Raw genomic sequence first — 23,369 nt, 5'->3', positions numbered from 1 at the left:
TTTTTCTTCTTGTTTGCAATTTCAGTTTTACTTATTATATTTATTCACTAATCTGATTTGACCTTTGCTTCCATATAGCTTGAATTGAATTTACATCTATATATCTAATATACCTAGAGATTCTCCATTATAATATACCTTAAGTAGAGGTAATACAAAGCATCTTATACTGTACTATTTAAAAAGAAAACAAACAAGGACTGCTACATATAGATCACATAAGCCACCCCAATTGCAGTCTGACTAGCACATATGAGATTGCCTGGATAGTACACTTACCCATTAAATGTTTTCACTTTCTTGACGACTTAGAATTGCATTTCAACTCTCTAGTTGTAAAAAAAAACCCACAGTTGAGCAATCGGTTGGTATGAAAAACAAAACTAGAAACTAATAGTGATGGGATTTAGGGGAGGGCCATCTCATTGGGGAGAGCATCTTCTCTGCATGCAGAAAGTCCCAAATTCAACGTCCAGTATATGCAGGATGGACACTAGTCCAAAAACACTGATAATTTCTGCCAGTTAGTGTACAATATTGACCTGTATGAAGCAATGCTATAAGGTAGCTTCCTAGGTTCCTATTCCTTCCCTAGGTTGATATTTCTGCCCTTTGCCAATGTCACAAGAATGGCCAAAAGTTTTGGGGCACTTCACTCCATATTCCATCATCTTTCCAGTAGGTGATCTTCAATGTCAGTCATATCAGAGTGGACTCTTTGGAAACAATGGTCAAGTTCATTGATTTCAGTGGGTTTGCTCTGAGTGTGACGGAGCTGGAAATCACCTCAGGAAACCTAATTTGTTGTCAACATGATCTTTTCTATTCCTTCCAAAAGAAGTCCATGCCTTGACTAACTCTAGAGAGGCACCAGCTCTAGACAGGGAATGCTCATAACTAAACTGGGTCTAAAGTGATCTTTCCCTCAATTATGTCTAAACTGCAACGTCAAAAAAGCACCCCTTTCCCTTAAAGGTAAAGGACCCCTGGCATTTAAGTCCAGTCACAAACGACTCTGGGGTTGCTGCACTCATCTTGCTTTACTGGCCGAGGGAGCCGATGTTTGTCTGCAGTCAGTTTTTCCAGGTCATGTGGCCAGCATAACTAAGCCACTTCGGATGAAACCAGAGCAGCGCACGGAAACACCATTTACCTTCCCGCTGGAGTGGTACTTATTTATCTACTTGCATTTTGATGTGCTTTCGAACTACTAGGTTGGCAGGAGCTGGGACCAAGCAACGGGAGCGCACCCCGTTGCGAGGATTCGAACCACCGACCTTCCGATCGGCAAGCTCTAGGGTCAGTGGTTTAGACCACAGCGCCATCCATGCCCCGCCCTTTCCCTTAGAATGCCTAAAAAAATTATAATGTTCAGAATGAAATCCAAGCTTCTAAAGCTCTGCTATATTATTTTTGTAAGGGACTTGTAAGATACACTACTGTATCTTATACCAGCTACTGATTACAAAGAGGGAGAAGGGGAGGGGCAAAGCAGTGGGGAACCTGGCATTGTGCAGGTGCAACCAATCCTGTGCTCCTGAAACTGCTTCTGCACAGTGCCAGGCTCCCCACTGCTTCCCTCTCTCCTTAACTGACAGCAACAAGCAGCATTGGGAAGCCAGGAGTCCAATGCCACCCTGCACACACTCCCCTGATGGTCATTCATAATTATTTAGGTAGGAGTTCCAAGGTATGTTTTTGATCAAATGGAATGCTGTTCAACCCAGACAAATTTTGTTTAAAAATGGATGCAAGCCAATATTCTCATGCACTGAAATTTTGAAGATGAGTTATTCGTCTGCCCCCTCCCAAAGAATCTAGTGACCAAAAACTTCCATTAAAACAGGTAAATAATTAAGTAGCATTTTAAATTTAGACTTTATCTTTTTTGTGCACAAAGTTTCAGTATGTATTCTGGACTTTAAATGTGGAAAGAGTAATAAAAACTGTGTTTGTATGTGTGGGTTGGAAACTAAGGACTCAAGTTAGACTGGTAAAGAAAAAGCGTTTTATATGTGATATAACCCGGTGACACCAGATGGCATTGTGGAGTTCCATTTTTGCCCATACGATTTCTCATTATAAAGGTTACAATGCATTTTTCTGAAATGCTTCTTTGATGTGTCTAGATCCAGCCTAAAATTATATATATTGTTTCTGAATTAAGAAGGGAGGGCAGTTGTGTAAAATTTATAACATTTTCGAAATATTCACTATGCATCTCTGCAAATGATGAGACAAAGTAATGATGGGCTTTCCATTTTACTCATCAGGGATTTCTTATGTCCCACCTTATTTCCTGCCACCTCTTCAAACTTGAGGTTCTAGCTTTCCAAAGACTCCTTAGTGTTCTTAAAGGCTCCTTATTCTCACCTTTATCTACTAATAAGCAATTGGTGTTGATTATAGTATGGGTCTACTTACAAGGGAAAATGCAGCTGCCTCAGTGCTTCTACTGTCTGATTCTGAGGCCATCAAAGTTGAATTCCAGTTACTGCTTTGTGATTTTGGTGTGAGCCCTCTCTTTAAATAAGCCTTAGTTTTCTCAAGGCATAAACCTTTCCACATTGATTATAAGGCTTCTGTTACAATAAATTTCAAACATATCATATCCGTGAGAATAGTGGAAAAGTTATTCAAAAGCCTATGGTTTGAAGAATAAAAACAGCAAATTCATCCTTTCAAATGTCGTTTTAACTTGACTTCATTATATGCTAGTATGGGCATGTGATATAGAAAGTTCCAAAGGTTTGATTGCAGCAGCAAGCTGATGGGGGTTTTTTAGGTTTACATGATCTATTCTTAAAAATAGTCATAACAACAAATAATAATAAAATAATAATAAAATAATAATAATAATAATAATAATAATAATAATAATAATAAATAATAATAATAATAATAGAAAGCTTTAAAAGACTGAATATATATAAAATATATTCCACAATGGAATACAAGGCTCAAATATGTACTAAACATACCAAATATTCATGAATGTTGCAAAATAAACTCAAATTTAATGGGAATGTGTTGACCATGAGATTGTTTGGTCATATAAATCATAAACTGTCCCCAAGCGGAAGCAAAGTCAGAGGATTCTGCATCACCCCTGATATTTTATGAATCAGTTTTTTTGGAAACAGTATGAACATGACTTTTTTAAACCATAGATCCCTAGAATAACAATACGTATCCTTCAACCCTTGAGAGATCTCTAGACAAGCGGCAACCAATAGATATAGAATTAATTGTGAGAAGTAAAGTCAGCATTGGTATCATCAAAAATGGATGAGACACAGCTTAGTGTCCAAAGTGACCTGTTTGCCAGCAATAAAACCAATCTCCATTACAACCTGCTTCCAAAACTTATGTAATTACATCCCCACCACATACGCCAATATGCTCCTCATACCTTACAATTCTGCCAGCATAAGGGGGAACCAGATCTAAGAATATGAGTTAGTAGGACTGGGGTTAAGAACCAGTGGTTGATATCTGCTGGGTGGGCTTTCCACAGGGTGGGTGCAACTACTGAAAATACCTTCTGTCTGGTTCCCTGTAGTTTCACTTCTCACAGTGAGGGAACCACCAGAACAGGCACCCCCAACCTTCAGCCCTCCAGATGTTTTGGACAGAATTCCCATCATCCCTGACCACTGGTCCTGTTAGCTAGGGATCATGGGAGTTGTAGGCCAAAACACCTAGAGGGCCGCAGGTTGGGGATGCCTGCACCAGAAGGTCCTTGGAGCTGGACCTCAAGGGGGTGGAGATGCTCCTTCAGGTATACCAGGCAGAATCCATGTAGGGATTTAAAGTTCAACACCAACAATTTGAATTGTGCTTGGAATTGTACTGGGAGCCCATGTAAATCTTTTAGCTCTGGTGTTATGTGGTCCTGGCAACTGCTCCCAGTCATCAGTCTAGCAGCCACATTCTGGATTAATTAAGTCATCTTCAAAGATAGCCCTATGCAGAGTGTGTTGCAGTAGTCCAAGTAGGAATACAGTCCTAGTAGGGAATATATGACAGTAGGGAATATATCATTCTTCTAGTTGCATAATATATAGGCAAATGAATTTTGATGATGCAGAATGCAGTACAATCCGTATAATACATATCCTTATTTGACTGAGCAGTCATATTTTTCCTGAACATTTATATCTTTCTTAAATATGTTAAGTGAGGAGTTGCCATATTGCTCAAAATCTCCATTACATTCAGATGTTGTTGTTGTTGTTGTTTAGTCGTTTAGTCGTGTCCGACTCTTCATGACCCCATGGACCAGAGCACGCCAGGCACTTCTGTCTTCCACTGCCTCCCGCATTTTAGTCAAACTCATGCTGGTAGCTTCGAGAACACTATCCAACCATCTCGTCCTCTACATTCAGATATTGTGGCTTTATTACCAAAATATGGGATATTCATGTAGTCTATTGTTCGACTCTATTCAGAGAAACCATTTTGCCATTGTGCCTAGCTCACTGAACACTGACTGGTGACCCATAAAGTAAAGGTAAAGGGACCCCTGACCGTTAGGTCCAGTCATGATCGACTCTGGGGTTGCGGCGCTCATCTTGCTTTATTGGCTAAGGGAGCTGGCGTACAGCTTCTGGGTCATGTGGCCAGCATGACTAAGCCGCTTCTGGCGAATCAGAGAAGCGCATGGCAACGCTGTTTACCTTCCCACCGGAGTGGTACCTATTTATCTACTTGCACTTTGACGTGCTTTTGAACTGCTAGGTTGGCAGGAGCTGGGACCGAGTAACGGGAGCTCATCCCATTGCGGGGATTCGAGCTGCCGACCTTCTGATGTGCAAGTCCTAGGCTCTGTGATTTAACCCACAGCGCCACCCACGTCCCATAGAGAGACCATAATTTTAATGCCAGTGAAGATGAAAGAAGCAGTTCTGAGGGACAACATTTTCATTAGAAAAAATGGCATATGGGGAAGAAGCCTCTTCTTCATGCCATGGCATTGTCTGAAATGGAGCCCTACCTCACCGCTGCCATTTTTCCTTAAGAAATTCAAACACATTTCCTGTATCGTCTGGATTGACCTATATTCTATGCCTGGTAAGAAAGGCAAAATATACTGTTTTCTATTAGCATTGCTAAAAAGCAGAGGATAGTTTCACTCAGGGACTATTGCTTCCTTCCCCGCAATCCCAGTTCATTCTATTTTTCTCAGCCTTTATTATAATAACCAAAGTGATACTACTCATATAATCGTTTGTCTTTGTTGAATGTTAAATCAAACACTTTTTTTCAATTTGGTACTTCTTTTCATAGTTTATTGGTTGTAATTTGGTGCTAGAATATACATGCCCAAACTAAAAAATGCTTAAATGACAAGGACGTGAGTAAGTTATTAAAGCTGAGATAACGCCTTTAAAGCTATGTTAAGTCTTAATGATCAAAGTTTTATATTATAGTATGAAAACTTAATGCTTGCTTTGCTGCCTGTGTTAGAAACCCAAGAGGATCAGAACTATATGAAGTTCAGGACTTAAAAGCTTTTGCAAGCAAGCAAGCAAGCAAACAAACAAACAAACAAACAAACTGCTTTATAAATAAGTGAATGTTCCATTTCACCCACTATCAGGCCACTTTTGTAATCAAGAATCCCCTTTGGACTAAAACAATAGCATTATCTGAGTCACATCTCATCTCCCCATGGCTTACCAGAAAAATAATTATGGCAAACTGCACTGGAGTATAGAACCCCGTTCAAAATAAAAAATAAAAAATCGACAACATTCAAAGAGATAATCCCCATGATACTTCATGGTTGAACAAGATACTGCTCCCATTTCTGAACGAAAGCCATGGTTGAGGGAATTTTCCACTCATTTGACTTCTATATCGCAGGCCAATCCCTTTGACTTTCTTCTTCATCCTTAATGCCTCTAAAACTGCTAAAGAGACAGACTGTGGACTTAGGATTTCTGTGGCATTATGGATTTTATGGCATTTCATTTATGGTGCCTTTTTAAAATACTTTGCAAGTATAGGTCAGAATCTAAGTAAGAAATTTAACAATTTATTAACTCTTAGCATGTAAACCATACTCACATTCAGGACTGCTTTTGTATTATTTTATGGATCTTACTACTAACATGCTGTGTTTTGGAATAGAGCAGCACAGTTCAATTTATCACAGACCCGGTGGTGAATATATTTTTAAACTAGAAACATGATGAGTTTTTGGTTGAATTGCTCTATCCTTAAGCTCTCCTTCGGCTTTTCCCTTCTGCTTTTGTCAGTGATTGTTGGTACACAAAACAATTATATACCCAATAATTCTATATTAGTGTATATCTGTGTGTGAATCATGTTATAATCACTTTGAGGTATCTAATAAAATGCTATTCAAATGCTTAAAAAGGTAGAAATCCCATTCTTGTTTCTAGTCCTGGACATCTTTCACTTTTGGTGTTTGTTACTCAGTTATATCTCGTTTTGTTTTAGCTTCTATACAAAATGATGACAATGATAGTAATAATAATAGCCTAATGTTCCCCCCATCAAAATAATAATCTAACAATATATTAAAGTGTTGTGGCTTAGATTCAAACATGGTAGAAGCTTTACAAAGCAACAGCATGCAAGTTTGAGCTCTGTAAGCTGTAATGAAGGGAAGCCTTTTGGTTTAATGCATAGCTCTTTTCACAGAACCATGTTTTTGTGACAGTATATAAATTAATACACCCAGTGGTTCATTGCATTATCTGAAACCAATGCATGACTTGGTGGAAAAAATTAGAAGCCTGTTGATAGGCGTATAACACATCAGAAATTGGAATTTGCTTGGAATCCCTTGGAATTTGCTAATTTGTTAATCATCATCATCCCCAACCACTCTGGGAAAAATACATTATATTAAAAAATACATTAAAATGTCACACATTAAAAACTTCCCTATACATGGCTGCCTTCAGATGTCTTCTAAATGCCAGGTAGTTGTTTATCTCTTTGACATCTGATGGGAGGGTGTTCCACAGGGTGGGCGCCACTACCAAGAAGGCCCTCTGCCTGGTTCCCTGTAGCTTTGTTTCTCGCAGTGAGGGAACTGCCAGAAGGCCCTTGGCGCTGGACCTCAGTGTCCAGGCTGAACGATGGGGGTGGAGACGCTCCTTCAGGTATACTGGGCCGAAGCCGTTTAGGGCTTTAAAGGTCAACACCAACACTTTGAATTGTGCTCGGAAACATACTGGGAGCCAAAGTAGATGAAATAGAGGCGGTGAAGAAAGTCTTTTTGCCATTACTATCGCCACTTGGTAGGCTCGACGTTAAGCTCTAACCCATGTCCAGTCTGATTCAGAATGAGTTTTCTGCCACTGGTGCTCTAGCCATCTCAGCGATTGTTTCCTCGCCCTCAGCTCTGAAGAAAACCACAGAGCTGCCTGGGCTCCATGCAATCAAAGAGGGTGCTTTGGAGCCAAACAATCGATAGCCCTGGTTAACTCCGCATTCCAGTGAGCCACCAGGGAATCAGCTGAAAGGCCATCAACATGGGATAAAGCGTCTCCTACCACTCTCTGGAAACCATTTGGATCCATTAAGTGGTGGGGGCGAACCATCCGAATTGGTCCCACCTCCCTGCAGAGGGGAAGGACCGTGGAGAAGTCCTGTTGCACCAGGAAGTGATCTGACCATGGCACTTATTTGTTTCACTTTTACTTAGTGTCAGATCACCCACATCACTAGAGGTGAACACCCGGTCTAAGGCATGTCTGTGACTATGAGTTGGACCAAAATTATTCAGGGACAGCCCCATGGAGGCCATGGTTTCCACGAAGTCCCAAGCGGCCCCTTGTAAGGTCATGTCGGCATGGATGTTAAAATCCCCTAGGACAACCAAACTAGGTGTCTCCAGGAGAACATCCCCAACGACCTGAAGCAGCTTGAGCAGGGAATCCTTGGTGCAGCGGGGAGGTCGGTACACCAAAAGGAATCCTGTACTGCCCCTATTGTCCAGCTTCCAGAACATGCACTCAGAGAACTGGGTCTTCCCAGTAGGATGCCTGGTGCAAGCTAGTGACTTCCTAAAAATCAGTGCAACCCCCCTCCCCACCCACATGACCTGGGTTGCTGTGCGTACGAGAAATCTGGTAGACAAGCAGTGGCAAGAACAGGCCCATCTGATTCATCCAACTAAGTCTCCGTTACACATGCCAAGTCAAATCCTCCATCCACGATCAAGTCATGGATGGCAGTGGTTTTATTCATCATTGACCGGGCATTGCACAGCAACACCTTCGGGTCATGTGGGTTTTCCTTGTTGATTCCAGTATCCATCCGGTAAAGACCAGACCCGGAGGCAGGGATAGTCTTCAAACAATGACTAAGCCTGCCTCCTCGGTAATGACATGGTCTGGTCTTAGGGTAACTCCTTCTCCTGCCCATGATCACTGAGTTTGGATGTCCCAGTGCATCCACCCCTGTGGAACTTGCCCCAGCCATTCTGTTGGCTGGGGCCCACTCCCAGGCAGCCCTGATCCCGCTCCTTAAAAACAAAACGCAAACTATACAACAACCAATAAAATAACAAAAAAACAAAAACAGAACAGTTATACTAAAATTAATCCCCAACCAGATATCCACCCCCCCCAACAAAGCAAAAAGAGGGGGGGGAGAGAAGGAAAAGCTTAAAATGCCGACTGCTTAAGGACATTTTAAAACACATTAGACACATAAAACAGGGAAGCAATAGCAGAACAACCCCGCACTTCCCCAAGAGTTTGTTCCAAATGAGTCCAGACCCATTCTCTAGGCACTGCCACAGGAGTCCTTGTAGCTGGGAATGTGAGGGTCTGGGCCCCGCCCCCTGGGACAGTTGGAAAAGGCCTTGGAAGGGAGCAGGCCCTGCAGTTCTCACCACAGAGGATACAGAGGAGCCCCAACACAACAATTCTATTCATAGATCAGAACTGAAATGAGAGCCACTTGCTGGATCACAGCCTGCTAGATCAGATCAAAGGTCCTGCTACAGGTCTGCCAACTCAGGAAAGCAATTGAGGGAGCTAAGGTTGTGTGTGATGTCACAGCATTACATCCAGGCATTGTGCATGATGTCACATTGTGCGTGACAACTGGATGTCGGACGCGATGCCCAGACTCACTGTTGCACACAATGTCCGGGTGTTGCGTGGCAGTTCAGCTTCCATGGCTGTTCTTCTGCCTCCTGCTGCTGCCATGGGCCAGGGGCTGCTTCCTCTCCACAGCAGGAGAAGGCAGAGGAGAACAAGCCACAGTGTTGCTGGCTTGCGCGACAGTGCCGCATCCAGGTGTCCTGTGTGACAGCGCTGCATCTAGGCGTCACACACAACATTGTGACATCACACATGGCATCGTGACATCACACATGATGTCCAGACAAACATCAAGGTGGGCAGCCTCCCCACTAACAAATATTGGGGGCCTCAAGAGGTTTCAGCTCCTAGGAGTGGGTGCTCCTATCCTGTTTCCCATGAAAGTCAACCAGATGCTCATGAGACAACAGTCTTGTTGCTCCTCCATACCTGGAACTGAGAAGGTTGCTGCCCTTGAAACCTAGAGCTTGAATGTAACCAATGTGAGTAGTACACTGACTTATTCTTCGTAACTCAGTTGACAAGCCACATAAACTGGAACCTCTGAGTATAACAGATATACAATTACAGAAATCTATACTCAATAGCAAAGACAAGCTGACAGAGTGAGGTTTTTCTTAAACAACAACAACTTAACTAATCTACATATGTTACATCTTTGTATTTTTCATAGCATAGACTATTCTCTAAAGTCAGATTTTCAAGGACAAAAAAGCTGTCAGAAAATGAGGTGCTACTTATTTATTATTATTATTATTATTTTTAAAAGATACCGAGGACTTATTTTTATTGTTCCTATAGACTACCAATCGTGCTGAGAAGCGCATTAACAGAAACAGCTTGTGTCTTCAAAAATAATGATGTTTTCCTTCATATTTTAAGTATTATATATGTTGCTTGGCATATGGGAATAATAATTTGTCAGAATATTTCAGTAAGAATGCAAAAAAGATAATGCTTTATGTTGCTGAGTCTTCTTTTAACGATCCTTTGCAGAAGCTTTGACAAAAGCTTGGTATAAAATAATTATATTCAACTTGGACATGATTATAGACATTACATTTGGCATCAATTAGAATATAAACAGTTATGCCTGAGCACCCCAAGTCAATTTAGTTTCATCATTCTGCTTTTTAAGAATGGCCAGCCAGATGCCTCCAGGACACCCTTAGCCTTCCCTTGCTTTGCCCTTTAGCTACCCGTATCAATTTCTGATTGTGGCAATTTCATTTAGTTTTCGTTGGCTAATAGCTGTTGGTTGGCTTTCTCCTCTGTTAAATTGTTTACCTCTTTTTAAAAGTGCTAGTGATCATCAGCATGTCTTGCGGTTGTGATTTCCATATTTTAATTAAATGTTGCATGAGAGAAAACTTTATTTTGATTGTCTTGAATCTACAGGCAATCAAATAATTTGGGTGGTTCTAAGGCTGCAATCCTAACAATGTTAGTACAGAAGTGGGCTTAGGATTGCAGCCCTAGTCAGCATTCTACAAATAGGTGCCATGGAGTTGTTTTGAATTGAGTTCCAGTGGTCATGTGTGATGTTAACATAGGAAAGTGCTGGAGTTGAAATAGTTAAACAGGTTACCCAATCAGAACCCAGGGGATGGAGTCAGAGGGACTATAAAACCAGCTCTGGGAGGGGTAAAGGAAAGAGTTCGTTGGGAGTTGGGTGGGTGGTTGGAGTGGGAGTGAATTGGGATAGTGTCTGTGGGTAGGTTGAGTTAGTGTAGTGAAATAAGCTGAGTCAGGAACAGTTAGGGGTTAGGAAGACAAGTAAATATCTGAGAGGTGGTTTAGTGAGTGAGAGCAGGTAGCGGAAGTTATAGATCTGGATAGGCACACCATGACTGTAATTGACCGATACCATTTAGGAAACCACACGCTTGTTAAACTGCAATAAATAAACGGAAGTTTATGTTCCAGTTTAACTGGACTCAGTATTGTACCAGGTAGGGCCTGGGTGGTGGCAGCGAGAAATAAAGTGGTGGCACAGGGATCAATAGATGGTGAAACGTCCGGGGACCCTGTGTGATCACCACATCACAGATCATGAAAACTGGAGTCCAAAAAATCTGGAGGGCACCAAGTTGCAGAAAGAAACTGTAAGTTCCAGTATTATAAATCAAAGGAAAATGTTGCAAGATCCTTCTACATCATTAATAATTTTATAAACTTCTATCATGTGTCCCTTTAATCTTATCCCCCCCCCCCCAGCACTCATTAAATCTCCAATTTAGGCCAAGCAAAACCTGTCTCTTTATTCCTGCAGTTTTCTAGTTTTTCACCATACCATCTAAGATATCTTTGTGGTCTTCATCAGAGGCCCTTCTCTGTGCACCAACTTGAAGGAGAACGGGCCTTTTCAGTGGTGTCCTCCCATCTGTGGAATGCTGCCTTAGGAAGATGCAGCTGGCACCAACCTTATCAATCTTTTGATGCTACACTAAGACCTTTTTGTTTCACAGGCCTTTACTTACTTAATGGTATCCTATGGTGGTGCTTATCTTTTAGTAGGGAGATATAACTTCTCCGGATTAATATATTGCTAGGTGAGCTTTTTTTGTAATTTTTTTGTTAATTGTTCTAATTTTTCTGGTTTTAAATTCCTTTTATGTGTTGTATTTTACCATTTTTATTGTATAAAGTGACTGATACGTCAACAACAACAACATTAATTCCTGAAAACTCGTCAGTGCGTTTCATTGATTGTTGCTGTATAGGGAAGTGGGAACATTCTTAATAAATAAGAATCTAGTTTATGCAAGAATTTTTCCTACACTCAGCCACTGTTTTTGCTTCTTATCAGGTTGCACAAAAATTTGATCATTCAGTGGTTGATACGGTAATTTTTGCCGATAGAACGTAAATAGGATAGACTCAGCAATGAATGATGATAATTGTCTATAGCAGTGGAAATGTAATACTGAATTTGTATAAATTTGTATAAATTGAATTTGTCAGATTACCACTGTATCCCTACCTCAAATCCTTTAGCCTTTCCTTGTTGGGAAAGTCTTCCAAGCTAATAATGAACCTTGGTATTAGAAGTCATGGTAAGCGCTTACAAATTAATCCAGTTGCCACAATAAGAGACACTAATTGCTGTAACATGCCACTGGGGATGGGCAGAAATTGGATTTGGTTTGCATTTAAAGGTGACCATAGCCGATTCATGATTTCCAAAACAATATTCAAGCTATCCTTCAAGTTCGCATTCCCATGAATTTTGCACTGCAGTTCCCCTACCAAGTAATGGGTTAAAAAAATGTGTATACGTGGTAACCTCACTGTTCCATGCTTTGTATAGACCCTCCTTTCTTATAGTGTGGTTTCTTTTGTGAGTTGTCCAAATCTGTATAAAAAGATAGATATGCTGCAAGTCTGCTGAAATATATGTGCCTCATCTGTGCGTATTTGGCAGATACTATGGAACTTGCACTTTTCCAAGTGATACACAATGTAAGTTCTGTGTTTGCGAGGAGTCAGTATATTTGTGTGGCAGCACCTGGGGTTCAGACTCCCTGAATAATGACATTAGACAGGTGCCCTCACTATATTTATGATTCCTGCTGAAAACTTTGTTTTTATTTCAGCCAGTCTGGCCACATATAGTTACCTCTATTCTTGCAAAGTTTTTACTGGTTTTATATGTGTTTTAATGATCAGTATTTTATATATGTTGTTGTTTTTAATAGTTTCGTGGATTTTAGCTGTGTTTGATCTACAATTTTATTATGTACACTGCTTAGATAGCTCTTTGATAAAGCAGTTTTTATAACTTCCTTTTAAAAATTTTTTAGGAGAGAGTTATACAAAGGAGTGAAAAGCTATTGTGAAAGCCTCTTACTTCTTTGACAATGCATTTGCATTATTCTCTGTTTCAAAGACCAGTTCAATACTGGTATGTTCCCCCTGCATTCTTCCTGGAAGTCTACTGCAGGAAGTCTAGTAGAAATTTATGACATCTCTCCAGCTCGGAGGACTGAACTGCAATATTTACGTTTCCTTACAGATTCTTTTATTGGTCACCACTGGTCAACGCTCGAGTTGAAGTGAACCACAAATTCTATGTTCCGGCAGCAGTACAATTCCCAGGTGCTCATAATGCTATTTCCCACTTTGTGAGCTCTTGACTGGAGTCTTAACTGCATCTCTTTGTTACTGTCTCCCCCTATGAAATAAAAGCTCTGTGAAAAACAGCAAAGTGGTCCCTTGTCCACAATACCCTTTATTAAAACCAGTGCAATCTTTCCCAAAGCATTCCTTGTTATTTTATTATTTATCTATTTAAAGATCTATTTAGAGGAGTGTTTATTTAAATATAATATCTATTTTAAGTATATAACAGTGGACTCTTAGCAATCTTTCTCCTTTCTGGTAAAGCAATAATGGCTGTATTTTTCACAATGAATCTTTTAATGATTGTCCTCACTTCAAATAAACCTAATATCTGTTTGAGTAATATCTGTTTCTTGCTCCAAAGGCATGAAATTAAATGATACCATTCACCTCATTTTGAAATTGTAGTTCATTCAATACACTCCAGATGGCACACAGTGATGATAAAATTATGCATATGCTGTTTTGAGGGATTGGCTATGCAAACAAAAGAACTTTGTTTTCTGAGGCTTTAGAAATCACCTTCACAAATTTCTCTATTACCTGCCCCCCACCAAAAAGGGGGGGCAGCTTGGCCACTGTTGATTCATTAAAATTTCCGATTTACCACTCTAAGTGCAAGCCTAAATTTGTAATATAGAAAAAGGGACACAAGTTCTCATGCTTAATCTATTAAACACAGAAGTCTAACATCCAAAATAAACAGCATCACTACAACCCAGTCCACCAATCCAGAAAGTCTCATTTGAACATTATGCAAATATATTTATTAATTATAGATATCATTAAGCACATTATTATTTTTTTAAGCCAGCGGTTCCTTGTCTACTCCTGGTAGGTACCACAACAAAGTTAAGGAAAGATCATACCTGACGACTTGAATGTGCTAGGAAGAAATGTAATTCCTCTCTCATCTGTTCTGCTTTATTTCCTGAGAACATAGCAAAAGGTTTATCAGGCTGTTGAGCTGTACTGCCCCATTTTCTGATGTTTTAGAGGCAGAGGAAAGGCCAGAGCTCAATATAAAGATCAAGTGCTTTGCATGTAGAAGTTTCCAAGTTCAGTCCCCGGCATCTTCAGAGAAGTGCTCAGCTAGCAGGTAATGGAAATAACCTCTGCCAGAGACTCTGGAGACCTTCTGCCAGTCAGAGGAGATAAGTGTGGGTTAGATGCACCAATGCCCTGACTCAGTATAAGACAACTTCGTATGCCCATATATAACAGTGCATGGCTCTGCATCTGTTTCTCAATTCATGTGAAAGTGTATCGTTTGAAAGTAGAGTGACTTGCTTCTCTCCAAGTCTTGAATACTTAATAGTTATGCACTAGAAAAAAGAAAAAAGAAAGTTGTAGAGTTTAGAGAACTGGAATATTATATTGAGAAACGGCATCATGAAGAAGAAGAAGAAGAGTTTGGATTTGATACCCCGCTTTATCACTACCCGAAGGAGTCTCAAAGCAGCTAACATTCTCCTTTCCCTTCCTCCCCCACAACAAACACTCTGTGAGGTGAGTGGGGCTGAGAGACTTCAGAGAAGTGTGACTAGCCCAAGGTCACCCAGCAGCTGCATGTGGAGGAACGGGGAAGCAAACCCGGTTCCCCAGATTACGAGTCTATCGCTCTTAACCGCTATACCATGGATTCAACCATTGAGTGCTGCTAATGGAAACCAGCACAAGCTCTTCTGCTAACACAACAGGTCTTTTTGTTCCTTCTAATACCCCTTGCATGGCCCCTCTCCCCCAAACAGTGCAGCAGGGAAAGGGAGGATAATTCCATACGACAAACTGAAATTATTGTGCTGGTGGGATGATCTACTTAACAGTATGGAGAATTGCTCCCTGCGATTCCAAGTAAACATAAGTGGGTGTGAGTGTGAATAAAGTTCATGCAGTATTATGCTGGTGACACCTTGCCCCAAATTTCCTAATGCCTTCTCTCAGCACCTTCACATAGATATGAATAAAATTCATACAGATATGGAATAAAATTGGGGAGACATCATACTCTGTCGTACTCCACAGTTCCATTGCTAGAGGACTGAGGCAAAGCTACCTAGTTCTCTCCTCCGAAACCAACTCTGAACATAGGAGCTAAACCACCATAAAATGGTGCCCCACAGGATACATTGATCAATGGTTAGAAAAGCCTATGAGATATCCTGGAGAAGCAACAAGGTCACATTCCCTTTGTTAGTTATCCACTAGATTCTGCCCCCAAACTGCAGGCTGCAATGGGTCAATTTAGGCTAGGAAAGATCCCCTGAAGAGTGAAGAATGACATTTTGAAGATGATAGCACTTGGTAACTTGAGTGACGTTTTTTCTAGAACAAATAAGGTGGAACGGTCTATAATATTTGGGAATCTAAGTGTTCAATTCATTGAGAATTCAGTTTTCTGCCTATGGTAATAAGTTCAAAGGTATATGGTGAGCAAGAGAGGATCTTTTGTGCATATATCCAGTGGAGAGTCCTAATTTTTATGTAATGCTAATTTGTCTGAGTGGTAGCAGCACCTCAGGCATGGTATTTGCTCTGTCTGGGCTCTAAGCCAGCCAAATTAGGATGTTTCTTGGATGGTCTGAGTAGGTCAGCTGGGGCAGAAGAGGTCTGCATTTTCTGGAATTCTCATGCTGACGTGTATAACAAGCAAGAGGTTCCCTTATTATGAATGAATGTGGGTGGAGGTGATCAATTACATGCTACTGCTTTTTTGCATTATATATGTAGGCACACTGCATTCCTTCCTGGGCAAACTGTGGCATACTTAAAATGACAGCAAGGTTCAATAACAGGAATTTATGGTGTTGTGTTTTTGGTACTAGCTAAAGACTTTGTTTACCCAAGCCTTTGTTGGTCAATAATACCAGCCTTGTAGTACTTATTCTCTGGCTTACTGTGGAAGTAGATTCAGGTAGGTAGCCGTGTTGGTCTGGCACAGTCAATATATATATATAAATTTTAAAATGTCCAGAAGCACCTTAGAGACCAACTAAGTTTGTTCTTGGTATAAGTTTTTGTGTGCATGCACACTTCTTCAGATACACTGAAACAGAAGTTATATAAGGGTCTGGTGAGTTCTGTTTCAGTGTATCTGAAGAAGTGTGCATGCACACAAAAACTTAGAGACCAACTAGGTTTGTTCTTGGTATAAGGTGCTACTGGATCGACTGTGGAAGTAGATGTATTGATTGTTTTTAATGTATTGATTTTATGGAGATTGTATCTATAGGGTTGTGAACCACTCTAGATTTTTCAACTAAAGAGTGGGATATATACAAAGACTCTCAAAAAATAATAAATAAGACTACATTTTATACTAGCAGGGGCTGATGTGACTTGTGGTACAAAACATCTGGAAGGACCAATTTGGCAAAGTTTGGCCCAGCTCTTCTATCAAGAAGCATATACCGTACTTGATATTTGAAGAATATATGTGTGCAGAGTTGTGTGTGTGTGTGTGCATCACACATCTTACTACTTCTAAAATGCAAGTGCACAGTATTTTCAACTTGCACTTACAGAGTTCTTTAAACCTGCTGTGCTTTATCTGTAATGCTCTCAGACCCAGCACCTCAGTCCTAAGCATATTGAGCTGACAAAGTCCAACTGATTTCAATGGAACTACGTCCAAGTCAGTGTGCTTAGGATTGCAGCCTCAGTCATGCAAAATCCTGATAGCATTTTCTGGGACTTCAGAGCTACAGGATTATACTGTGTAGTCCAAATGAAATGCTGAAGGGTAGGAAGATGAGTGTCAGTGTTGGTTTCATGGTGAATAATGTTCCCGGAACATGAAACAAAATATCTCTGGGGCTCCTTCAATAGTAAAATCATTACTGCTGCCTTTAAAGAGTGACAAATTAATGTCTCCACTAACAAAAAGATTACCTCCTGTCCCCATGGCAACGACTCCTCCAAAGTACGGAAGCCTCAAGACAAATGGTAGTCCATTTAGCACAGGAAACGCACAGGTTCCAAATGGGAGCTAGCAGGGGTTCTTCACCTACAACCGCCATTGCATTCCGCTGTATTTATTTTAGGTAGTTTTACCGACTCAGGAATTCCAATGAAATGCTCTTTTGTAAATGTACCGGTCTAGTTAAGAACTGCATTGTGCGAAGGGTGGAAAAGGTTTACTTTCTTGTAGTTTCACACATTGATTCTGATGAACATTTCATGCAAAAAGAGTTTCTGAAGTAGAACATTTCAGAATTCATGAATAGTAATTGAGCCCTTTAGTTCTGCACTAAACTTAAATCCATTATTCTCCATTTAAAGCAGACACATCATGTTGCTCTACAGAACACTGCTCTGTCACTTCAATGCTTCAATTTTCCCCCTTCTTCTTCTTTTAGTGAGCTGGGCTAGAATATTAAGCATTCTTTGCTCTCAATATTCTTGCTGTGCTTGGCACGTTTGGATTCTATTTGAAATAGGCAAATAGCAATCATGTTGTTCATAAAGAATGGCTTGTATGTGTGCATATACCTTGCTTTTGGGGGTAAGGGCACACTATATGCCACATCTCAAATCTCTAGGAAGCAGCTTGCTTCAGCTCTGTGCTGGATGTGTGCATTAAAATGTAAAACATAATAAAAGTCACTGTCAGATTTCTGCCTTCCCAACCAAACAAATGGGCTTACTTTAGTGTCTGAGGCATATAGAATTTATCTGTCAGAAGGTAATTTAAAATGTCATGTAAAAACAAAGCCTAAAAGGAAGATTAACATTTTTAAAGGACGCATTTAATATTTATCATTTGGCTTTAGTGTTTGATTAAATGTAGCTATTATTGCCCTTCATTCACTGTAGACTGCAGCAGCCCTAAGCCCCTGACAACCTAGGAAGGGTACACCATGAACTAAGATAGCTGCTTTCTAATGCAATTCCTGATGCTAAAGATGCTGGGTTTAAATCATGCTAAGAATTCTTTTTTACATTTCCACACTAGAAGGGTTTTATGTTTATCTTGACCAACAAATCATGGAGGTGCTTAAGTGAATTATCAAGGTTTGAAAACCACTGTGGTCAACATAGTGTTATACATAACAAAAATCTAGAGATTCCGGATCCCATTTCCCCCCGTTAGTCACAGTCTCTTCACATTTCAAAATCCATTTACAAAGGCTACCAGCAGGAATCAAACTGGACAGTCGTTTTCAAAGTGATATTCTCAGCTTTTCAGTTATCATATCTCCTGTACAGAGTTGTCTTAAGCGAAACACTGCAAGGTGAGTAGATACTGCAAGCATTTCAAGAATGAGTTTTCAAAGAAAACCAAAGAAAGCTAGAGGAACAGGCTGCTGACACTCTGTTCAATCCAGCAAAGTGCAGAAGCTATCAGGCTCATACAATGGAGTTTTCCCAGCAACCCGCCTGCTCTTTAGTATATGTGTTGTGAACACCTGAAAATGAAGTATGGGAGCCCATGTGACAGCTTGGGATGGGCACAGCAACAGGAGGGGAGGACCTGGTCAAGTTAGAATTCCTGGTGGAATTTTGCTCACCTTGAATGAACAAAAATACCCTTTTGCTACAGCCGTGTATCTTCCATGCCTTGGGCAAAAAAACAGCAGGGAGTAAGAGTTTGACCTCAATCCAGCCCCAGAATTGCTGGTGAACCTGTTTCATTACAAATGTAGAATTCCATTTGCTATATAACATGTATCGTCCATCATAAAAAGATGAATTGAGAGAATAATGTTGACACGAAACCTTTATTTGTTGTGGGCTGGAGATATTAGAACGTTTTTGGATGCCAGTTAACATCATGTCCCTGGGATCTGACTCTCTGTCTTCAGAGGACTAGATTGGGGATTTGGAGAAAATATGCTAATGGAGAAGTATTTGCCCTCAAAGCTGGACTAAGATCTCCCCATTTACTCTGAAGCTCCGGAAAAAGAGAATCTCATTTTGCCAGCAGCTCTCCATTCTGAAAAATTAGTGTTGCTCTCCTCAGGCTCTATTCCAGAAGACCCAGCTGAGCTATGGTCAGAGTTAATGGCTAATGAAACAGGCTGGAACACATTAACTGAAGATGATTTCTCACTGGAAATAGACCTTATCACCCAGATGGAGCTTTCTAAGTATGTCTAAGACAAGGGAGGCAGCCACTAGGAATATGAGTTCTTTTGGTCTTTGGTTAGATCTTGAACGTGCAGAAGAATTGTCTCTCTTATATGCTCTTAGCTGTTAGACCTTCAGTTTTCTCCCTTCTCTTCTTTGAGAGATGGATCTTGGAAGTGTCTTGGATAATCTGCAGTGAGGAAAAACTATGGCTTACTGCCCCTTTTATATACATGCAATATCCAAGAAAACTTCTTAAAAATAGTCTATTGACAGTTCTTGACTCCAGTTCATTTTGCACATATAATTAGAGTCTGTTCCCCTATGTGGAGGGGATGAAACAAAAGAGGTACCTGTTGTCATGTACAAATTTGGGGAAGAGATAATAATGTGAATTTCTGAAATAACAGCTGTACCAGTGACTTTAAACCCCAAACTGCATATTTTATCAATTTTGTATGAGTCAAGTAGGGACTTAATATATAAACCACTAATCTTTTTTTTATTATTAGCTGCTCATTTACCTATATGAAAGGGCTGGAAGGCGTACTCAAGTTTTTCTTTAAATGTTTGGTTCAATAAAGTAAGCTTTCTTCTAATTCCTGACGAAATGCCATAAATGAAGGGTATATGTTCAAAAAACCAGATAAGTAATCCCATAGCTTTCAGAATCCAGACCCCTACAGTTGAAATAATTACAAAATGAAAATAAATACATTACTGACATAGTAAAATGGCTAGAGTTACAAAAACATTTAGAAGGCCAAGCATAGTAGTTTACGAAACTATTTAGTATGCAAACCATGGTTATTAATGGCAGTTCACAAACCACAGTAGGCAATGCTTTGAGAATGTAAAATTACAGCTTGTATTAAAATGAATGCTAAATCCGGATCTCAGAACTGAAGTGAATAGTTTCCACACAATATTTGAATAGATGTTTAACTAGAATAACATGATTTGGGGAGCATTTGCATGTCTCAAAAAGCTGAAACTGGACCTTATAGTCTGGATTTTCTTCTCTGCAGAGGTCAAATCAGTGCCTGTTTGAAAAATTCATGATCCAGAAAAGGTAATTTTTAATGAATATTTATGATATGTCTTTTCTTATCAGAGCTGTGCAAGTTTCCTGATGCTTCCCACAAAGGTTGCTTTCTGGGTTTTTCTTTTTTCTTTTCAAGAAAAGAAGCATGTGAATTGAAACCAGAAATATCTCCATTTTAGTTCACCTTGGCCCTAGTTCCTCACAATTATTATTAAGCTGCATGGCTGCAGAGTTAACTTTCTGAATTTTACTCATTGAATTACTGAAAGTCAAAGAAAGATTTCCGAATCAGAGCCCAGGCCTTATGCTGTGATTCCAAATGCTCAGGGAAAGAGGGATTTAAATTGCTATGTCACATTCACCCATTTCCATCCTCTAGCAATCTCTTTTAGTTGCTAAGATAAGGAAGAGACCAGTGTGACCACTGAGTTATAAAAACTATAACATTAAGGAAGAAGATCATCTGTACCATTTGAAGCTGCCATCAGTCCCAACACCAGTCTTCATTAGCAGCTATATCAGCGGTGCTGTTTAGCTGACTGCAGCCTCTGGGAGCTTGTGACCAGCACTTGTAAATGGGGGTTTGTGATGACATTTTGAGGGGAAAGCTTGGAGCTGCTTATTCCAACACTTATTCCATGTTTGTCTTCCTGCCTGAGAATGTGCAAAACTAGACTTGCAGCAAGTGTGAGCTGGTTGCCTTGCTGGAAGAGAGGGTACAGTGACCTGAGGCCCACCTATCCACACTTCAAGCTACTGAGCAAGATGAGGGATTTCTTGACTAAGCAGAGTGGACTGTCCTGGAACAGTGACACAGCTGGGCTGCCCCTAGGGAGGAGGAAGCTCTTCCATTGCAGGAGATGAACCCCTGGATGAACATGACACACAGACACTGATTATGGGCCAGAGGAGCAAGGGCAGCAGTTACAGAACTCAGAATACATCAAGGAGGCTATGGAAGATACAGTGTACAGAATGATTCCAACTGCTTCCCAGAAGAAGAGACATGTGCTGGTGGTAGGTGACACTCTACCGAGGCAGATAGAGGCAGCAGGATATTTGAAGTCGTACCTTGCCTGTTTTGTGAACAATGAAACGAGAAACAGGTTTTGGGGACACACACACACACACAGAGAGAGAGAGAGAGAGAGAGAGAGAGAGAGAGAGAATAACCGCCTTTAAGAATTAAAATATAGACATAAATGACTTTTTAGCAATTACTCACAAAGAGAATATATATTAAAATACACATTGGACTATGGTTGAACACTCAATTAAAACGACTACTAGCCCCGGGTCTTTGCCAATTAATGTGTGCTGTGTCTTGGGCCTCTTTCCACAGATTTGAAGCCTTTCCTCCACAACCCCAGTGGAGTTGATGGGGGAAAGATCTTTAACAATGTTCAAAAAACTATAATGCACTACATCCCTATCAAATGAATCTTTGTTTTATAGCTAATCAAGCCCCAGCCTATCAAGAATCCTTTGGGATTTTATTCTTAACTACTGTAAATTAGTTTCTCCTTTAATTGATAGCAAGAATGACTAGTCCTATTTAGCAAATCATTGCCGGAATGATGAAGCATGGGCTCCAGTGTGCACTAGTTCAATTTCCGCTGTCTATCCTGTTAACCTGCAATGGTACTTTCACGCACATCCTGCAGCTCAGCTTCTGCTGACTGGGCTCTCCAGATACCATTCTGTAGACTCAAATGAAACATAACCCCAATTTAGAGTGAATCATTCTCGACTACGGCAAACTGCTTCCAGAGTGGAAACAATTCCATAATCAGGACGTTGACAATTTGGGTTGGTTTGATTTGATGTAGATAAGCAGCACAGCAGGGGGTTGACTGCCTGTTTTGCTAAAAGATTTTTTTCAAAATTGCTTTCCTCCTCCTTAAGGTTTTGCACACCCTAGGATATTTGGCTGCTTGTCCATCTTTGCCGATTTTGTTTTTTGAAGCAAGAAAGAAATTGGCACACAAAGAAATAAATACCAAATCTGTCTCTAAAATGAAAAGGTCATCTGAATTATTGTGGGAGAAGAGTGACATAGCATAGTGTGTGTGAAACCTTTAATGATGGAGGCTTAGAACACCTTTCACCAACTTGGTTGGTGCGCCTGCTGTGACCTTTCATGGACAAAATGGCCTTGACACTGTCACAGCTCAGAGGACTACTTGGGGCTTTATGTGGTGCTGACACCACCAACTTACTTTCTTTTGTGGGAACCTGCTGTGGATGGATCAGTACACCCACATTTTCTATGCCTTTCTAATGTACAGCATAGAATAATTCAATGCATGTGTAGGTATGGCTATGAAAAGGGTTCAGAATTTCAGCTGATTCAGAAAACAGCGTCCCAGTTACTAAATGCTTTAAAAAAAATTCTCAGGTTTTGCATGCGTTTAAGATCTTTGTTGACCTCTAATTCCTTTCTGGGCACAATTCACAGAGATGATCTTGAACCATACAGGACATGCAGCCAACTTATCTGAAGGGCTGTCTTCTTCAATACAAACATGAGGTGTCCCCACTTTGAGAAGTTAGGTAGCTACAATGATGGGGCCATCTTAGCTGCCTGTGACACCACCATTATGGAACACCCTCCCTTGACAAACGACTATCCCCTACATTATTGTCCTTCAAATGCCAAGTGAAGAATACTTTAGTCCTGAAAAAGGTATCAGATTTATTAACCTTTATTATATATTATGTTGCTAGTTCTTGTTTTTGTTTTTCACAACTTCCCAACTGGAGAAATGTACAGATCTCACAAGGTGAGGGGGCATAATGGAGAGAAGAAAGAAGCAAAGAGGTGGAGGCTCTTTTGTTTTGATGGACATATCTAACTTTCAATCATAGTTAATTCTTTCTCCAGAGTACTCCAATCACAGTGATTTGAGGAATAAACAGAGTTGTTCTTCATGTATTATGCCATTCTCCCCTGAGGGTATAAGCAGCAGAGGTAGACTATTGGAATTTTTCTTTTTCCTAACAAACAATTAAAAATCATAGCGCTCTTTTTCTTTTTCATG

At 40.3% G+C, this 23,369-nt stretch overlaps 1 protein-coding gene and 1 long non-coding RNA gene across 6 annotated transcripts in view; both read left to right on the top strand.

The window, feature by feature from the left end:
• Positions 1–23,369, top strand: part of LOC309368099 (uncharacterized protein) — a 362,074-nt gene that overhangs the window by 31,223 nt on the left and 307,482 nt on the right. The window lies entirely within an intron of this gene.
• On the top strand, positions 9,372–21,931 carry LOC309368104. 2 transcript variants are annotated; one of them, XR_014167534.1, is made up of 7 exons: positions 9,372–9,574; positions 9,766–9,822; positions 13,108–14,313; positions 16,040–16,128; positions 18,344–18,448; positions 20,312–20,355; positions 20,988–21,931. It is a non-coding gene; the product is annotated as an uncharacterized lncRNA (long non-coding RNA). The 2 variants fall into 2 exon arrangements; XR_014167533.1 differs by lacking the exon at positions 18,344–18,448.

This window comes from Podarcis melisellensis, assembly GCF_964234715.1.
Source record: "Podarcis melisellensis genome assembly, chromosome: 4".
NCBI lineage: Eukaryota > Metazoa > Chordata > Lepidosauria > Squamata > Lacertidae > Podarcis > Podarcis melisellensis.
This window is presented reverse-complemented; position numbering and strand designations above follow the sequence as displayed.